The sequence below is a fragment of the Camellia sinensis genome, chromosome 1, assembly GCF_055761805.1.
Source record: "Camellia sinensis isolate YWXY chromosome 1, ASM5576180v1, whole genome shotgun sequence".
Classification (NCBI taxonomy): Eukaryota; Viridiplantae; Streptophyta; class Magnoliopsida; order Ericales; family Theaceae; genus Camellia; species Camellia sinensis.
The window spans coordinates 31,270,122-31,276,357 of NC_138961.1; the positions used below are offsets into that span (position 1 = coordinate 31,270,122).

At 29.0% G+C, this 6,236-nt stretch overlaps 1 long non-coding RNA gene across 1 annotated transcript; it reads left to right on the forward strand.

The window, feature by feature from the left end:
• The first annotated feature begins 4,132 nt into the window (after positions 1-4,132).
• Positions 4,133-4,983, forward strand: LOC145793100 (uncharacterized). The gene is made up of 2 exons (XR_014333636.1): positions 4,133-4,228; positions 4,827-4,983. It is a non-coding gene; the product is annotated as an uncharacterized LOC145793100 (long non-coding RNA).
• Positions 4,984-6,236: the final 1,253 nt, after the last annotated feature.

Sequence of the window (6,236 nt, forward strand, 5' to 3'; positions counted from 1 at the left end):
TAGGGTAGAGAACCCAAAGGATCTAGGTCAAAATGTAGAGAGACAGAGAGAGAATCAAGATCTAAGTTTTTGGAAAGTTTTAGAAAGAGAGAAGAATGAAAAAGTGATATAAAATGTCATTTTTGCGAACTGATATACGCGTAGTCTGCTCAAGCGGAAGAGTTGACGCACGAGCGTCAAACACAAAAAATTGTTCCGCTCAAGTGCAGAATACACATCTCCAGCACTTTTGCAGACAACAGACAAACCGCTCGAGCGTAAGAAGGGACGCTCCAGCGTCCACCCACTCGAGCGTTAGAAACGCCGCTCGAGCGTAGAAAACACCCCTCCAATACTTTTGCAGACATGCAAAGTATTGAGAGTTTGCAAATTCTGCTTGAGCGCAAAAAGGGCCGCTCGAGCGGAGGACCAAAATTCTGGACAGCATAAGGCTTGAAAACCAAGCAACCAACCTGTTCCAAACACACTCAAAATGCCCAAATAACCAAATTTAAGGAGGAATAAAGAGGAAAAGACAATGAGCAACATTCATAAACCGTAAACCTGATTCCGAACTACCACAGGTGTCGGGTCAAAACTGGGATCGTTATAACGTGAACATAGTTTTAAAGCAAGGCAGCTTTATATGACAATGTCACTTAAATTAAAATGTTTGTTGGTCACACATAGAAGATGGTTTTGAATTAGTTGTCTCTTTTCAATGTTAATTAACTCTCAATTACATCAATCTAAAAAATTTGGTTATTATGTTGCTTTTGTTGGGTTTATTTTTTGTTTTACTTTGTGCCCTTTCTTTTAACATAGTGAGTTTGAATGTGTTACAAGTGTTAAGAGTATGAGATAATGTACTATTTTAGTACTTGAGTTATTTATCCTTCAAGGTTCACTTGGTAGTTTCAGACAGTCCTCAACTTTGTTCACAAAGTTTTATTAGAGAGCTTGGATGTATTACAAGAAGTTATTTATGGTGTATTTAGCTGTGCTATTAACTAAATAGGCACTATTAGTTAGTTTTGCTAGCAATGTTCAATTTAGGAGTATCGTAGGCATGAGTAATTTTCTGTTTTGATTGTTGTGTGGTACTTTAGATTTTTAGACTTTGATTTTGTAATTTTAATTTGTCAAATACTTAGAAGGCTAAAGGAATTTTTTGAGTGTTGCAACCTACAATCTCTCAAGTTGTTAGAAGGCTAAAGGAATTTGTCAAATTGTTAGAGATCAAGTGTTGCAACCTACAATCTCTCAAGCTAAGTCAATTTTGTAAAACATTTGGGTGACATGTTAGACTTGTTTGACTCATCTGACATTTTATTTAAAAAAAAAAGAAATTGTTGGTTAAATATTATCTAATGCTTCACTATTTTATCATCAAGTTCAATTTTTAACTTTTATTGTGCCACCTTTTTTTTTTCTCCCCCATTTATTTTTTGCAATGCTTGCTTAAATATAGAAAATAAGTGTGATACATGTAATCAAATTGTTCGAGACATGAGGTCTCTATTTTTTTGTGATTCAATAGAGATCATTTTATTATGTGATTTAATTTGACAATGAGTTTAAGAGCATATGAGGTGTTAATACACTCTATGTGTGTCGTTGGTTGGCTCTCATTCTAAATTGAATGATTAATTTTTTATTTTTGGCTAGCTAGGATGATTACTATTTTGTATCAAAATATTCATTCATCCACTCAAAAAAGGTATTGAAATATTTTATTGAAGGCGAAACGTTACCAATTATGATACTAATTCAGTAATATTATTTTATTGAAGGTTTATTATATATGTGTCATTTTAACGTGGATCAAATTAAAAATTTTGCTATTTGGATTTAAGTTTTAGCAAATCTTTTTAGATTTTTACTTATGCTACACTAAAATATAGAATTCATTATTTGAACTTTAATTTTTATGTTTGCTATTTGAGATTTATGAATATTTTTATCAATTCAATGTGTAGAAACAATTTTCGCTTCTTATTTGTGAAGTTTTAAATTGAAATAATATTATCATTTTGAATTAATTTATTATAATTAAATTTCATAACAGATGTGTTATCAAAAAAAAAAATTGATGATCGTGCCTTCAGGTATGAATTATTTCTAGTAGATAAATATTTTTGACTTCATCTATTCTTAAATTTAAAATTTGATTGGTTTAACATTTAGATGCTTATCAACACGTGACACTTGTACAAGGATCACTTGTAAAGTTGATGAAGGGCAACATTGTAAAGTTGTTTGGTTGTTGGGGGAATATGCTTTTTTCACAATGATTTGCATCTCATTTTGTTTGGTAGTACAAACAAAGTGGGAATGCTTTTATGGCTTATTTTATTTTATTTATATTTTTGAACTACTTTTATGGCTTTCAAACCAGCCCAATGTCAAGCTAGTTGAGAGGACAATTGTTTAGTGATTGAATGCAACTTCGCTTCCACGAACAACTAATACCTTGCATGTTTTCACAAGGTTGAAAAATGAACCACAAAGCAACTTTTTGGTTGAAACTATAATAAAGATGATGGGTTCGTTTGGTTTGTATTTTTGAAAAATTTTTGAGAAATTTTTTTTACAAATAAGTTTTTAAAAGTAATCAAACTAAACAAATTTTTCTAAAAAAATTTCTCAAAACTTGTAAACCAAACAAGTTTTCTAAACAAATCTATCTCTCTCACACATCAAATCAATCACTTTTTCCAAAACTCTCTCTCTCAAAATAATTTTCCAAAACATCTTTTGAAAAAATCCAAACCAAACAACTTTTCATACTTTTTATCTGTAAAACACATCTCTCAAACACAAACCAAACATACCCGATATCTCCCCCTCTCCCCCCCCCCAAAAAAAATAAAAATAAAGATGAATATGACATGTGGAATAGAAGTGCCATCCCATATTTACACTGGAAAAAAAATGATAGTCGATCATAATATAATTATCTTATTTGAACAATAGAAAATAATATCAAATTTTAATATATATTATTTATAAAAAAAATTGAATTAAATAGATTCAATAATTATATTATGTTTTTGAATGGTCAAGAGAAAAAAGAAATTATAATTTATTATTCTTAGGGAAAAACAAATTTAAGTGATGTTCTAACTTAAATATTATCAAAGGTTGTTTGAGGAGTGGTTATAATAGTCAAAATGTCAAATTTTTTTTTTTATAAATTGTTATATCACTTTCTTTAATTTTTTTATATGTTTTTTTTATTTATAAAAAATTAAATATTTAATTAAAATAATCAATTTCAAAATGAACTCTTAGGCCATGTTTGTTTCTCGGTTTGAGCGGTCAAATTGGATTACCATGGTTGTGGGTCTCACCTACAGTATGTTTGGTAGTGAAATGGGAGGACAAATTGATAGTCAAAGGGGCTTAGTAATCTCTTTCAGTAGGGGGATTAGCTTGGCTGGGTTTTGGGTGGGATTAGGAAAATAGTGAGGGGATTGAGTCTATTTTATATATAAAAAAAATAATTTTAATTTTTTTTTACCAAGTGCATCTGTTGGTTTAATATTTGTTTAATTTTTTAAATATAAAAATTTATTTATTTATTATATATAAAATAATTTAACAACCTCATCACTAACCATTTCTCATACTATCATCGAATTAAACACAATTTTATTTAATTCCATCACTAACAATCTCCACATTAACAATCTCTTCACTAACCATCCTCTCACTAACAATTTCATCTAACCTAATCCGCTAAACAAATGTAGCCTTAGGTCATGTTTGTTTGACTCCATAGGTGGGGAGATTAAACTAGCAATCCTGTAAGCCCTACATATCCCATATTTGATTGATAAAAATAAAAGGGGACTAATTGTAACAACTTAAATTTTTAATTATTCTGTAGAATTTATACTAATATTATTTAATCACAGTTAGGGAAAATATATCATTTTTTATATATTATTATGGGTAATTTTGTAAAATAATATAATTATTAAAAATTTAGGGGTCAAAATATAAATAAATAATTAAGTTTAGATAAGCTTCAATTAATTTAGATAAGTTCGAATTAATGGAGATTAATAAGAAAGTGACACGTGGCAGTTAGCTTGGGGCTCACGAATTAAATTTGTATAAATAGGGAGAAGTTGACTCCATGAGGGAGAAAGAAAGAAAGGAAAAGCAAGAGAAAGTAGAGAAAAGAGAGGAAAAAAAATAATAGAAATTGAAAGGGTCTTTGGTGGTGGAAAGAAAGAGTGAGGTATTAAAGTTAAAATGAGTCATATTATACTTTGAGTTATCAAAATATATTTTACGTATGTTTTGATTTACCAAAATCTATTTTACACAAGTTATGTTTTATAAATTATTATAAATTATATAAAGATTTCAGTTACGTGGTTTTATTTCTGAACCCTATTTGTTTAAAAGGAAACCTATGGATATGTTTGTTTATATTTTAAAGAATATTTGGCTATGACCTTATATACAATTGTGTTTTGTAAGTACCACCACGGGAGTCCCACGCCTTGGGGGACTTAAATAACCATAGGCCCCTGTTTGACTACTTTGTGGTCCCGTGTTTGTTATGGATCCATTGACCCCTGTAGTGATTGTCACTTTGTGACCCCTGTTCTGTTCCATTATGTATCGTAGTTATAGTTGTTTACGTAATTTATGTAGTATATGTCAAATGATTTTCGTATTATATGTTAAATGATCACCGTATTATATATGATGCATTTTAATATCAAACTCTTTTTAGCCAATAATTATCCAAGGTAAATTTTATGCCCTTATACTCGTAGTATAATATTTCTCATTTTGCCATGTGCTTATAGCTGTTTACTAATTTTCAGGAAATATGCAATTCAGAAATAGCTTTTGGAAAGTCTTAGACGCGGGGCTGCAGAATAGACACACATAGAACTTTTATGATATTTTTTATATGTAAATATCGGCCTTTTGGTCAATATAATTTTGTAATAAAAATAGAAGGTCCAATGATTATTTTAGTACCCTTATTTAAATATTTTTCCGCTCGCGTTTATTTATTTGTTAAAGATTTGGTCGGAGATAGCCTTAGTTACTGGCTATCACGATACTTAACCATTGGGTACGGGGAGCGGGTCGTGACAAATGGTATCAGAGCAATGATTTTTTTTTTTTTTTAAAAAAAATATCATTGGAGCATAGGACACACGCATATTTAAGAAGTAAGATAGCGGGTAATTAGTACCTAAATATTATATTTTGTTAGTCGATTTAATTATATTATAATTTTATATAATTATATATATATTAAATTTTTTTTTTTTGTATAATTTGTGATGGATATTAGATATAATTTATATTTGTTATGACAAAAGAGGAAAAATAAACAAAAGGTGTTAGACTCAAGCACCCACCAAAATTATAATATAATTAAATACATAGAATTTTCAGTTCAGTATTTAAAAAAAAAATTATTTCAACTTTTTAAAAGTGGGTTCAAATTTTAAAAATACTAATTTTGAAATTATTTCTCATCAATGAAAAGTTCATCTCAAATTTTTTCAACTCTTACATATAATTCTGTCATTGTGGTCTCATTTTATTTTTATTTATTTTTATCGTACACAAAACGAGTGGAAAGTTTTTTAAAGTCGTTCCTTATTTCTCATTTTGGCCCAAACCAATTTTTGACAACTAGACAGTGAGTAATTCTTGGTAAAGTTTTTTTTGAGGTACTATTTTCTATCAGATTAATCATCTAATATATATTTATCAGAGTACGCAGCGGATAGCTTACATATGACAAATTTTGAGGACGAAATTTTAAAAGGAGGAAAGATTGTAACAACCCAGATTTTTAATTATTCTGTAAAATTTATACTAATATTATTTAATCACGGTTAGGGAAAATATATCATTATTTATATATTATTATGGGTAATTTTGTAAAATAATATAATTATTAAAAATTTAGGGGTCAAAATATAAATAAATAATTAAGTTTAGATAAGTTTCAATTAATTTAGATAACTTTGAATTAATGGAGATTAATAAGAAAGTGACACGTGGCAGTTGGCTTGGGGCTCATGAATTGAATTTGTATAAATAGGGAGCAGTTGACTCCATAAGGGAGAAAGAAAGAAAGGAAAAGTAAGAGAGAACGTAGAGAAAAGAGAGGAAAAAAAATAATGAAAACTGAAAGGGTCTTTAGTAGTGGAAAGATAGAGTGAGGTATTAAAGTTAATGTGAGTTATATTATACCTTGAGTTACCAAA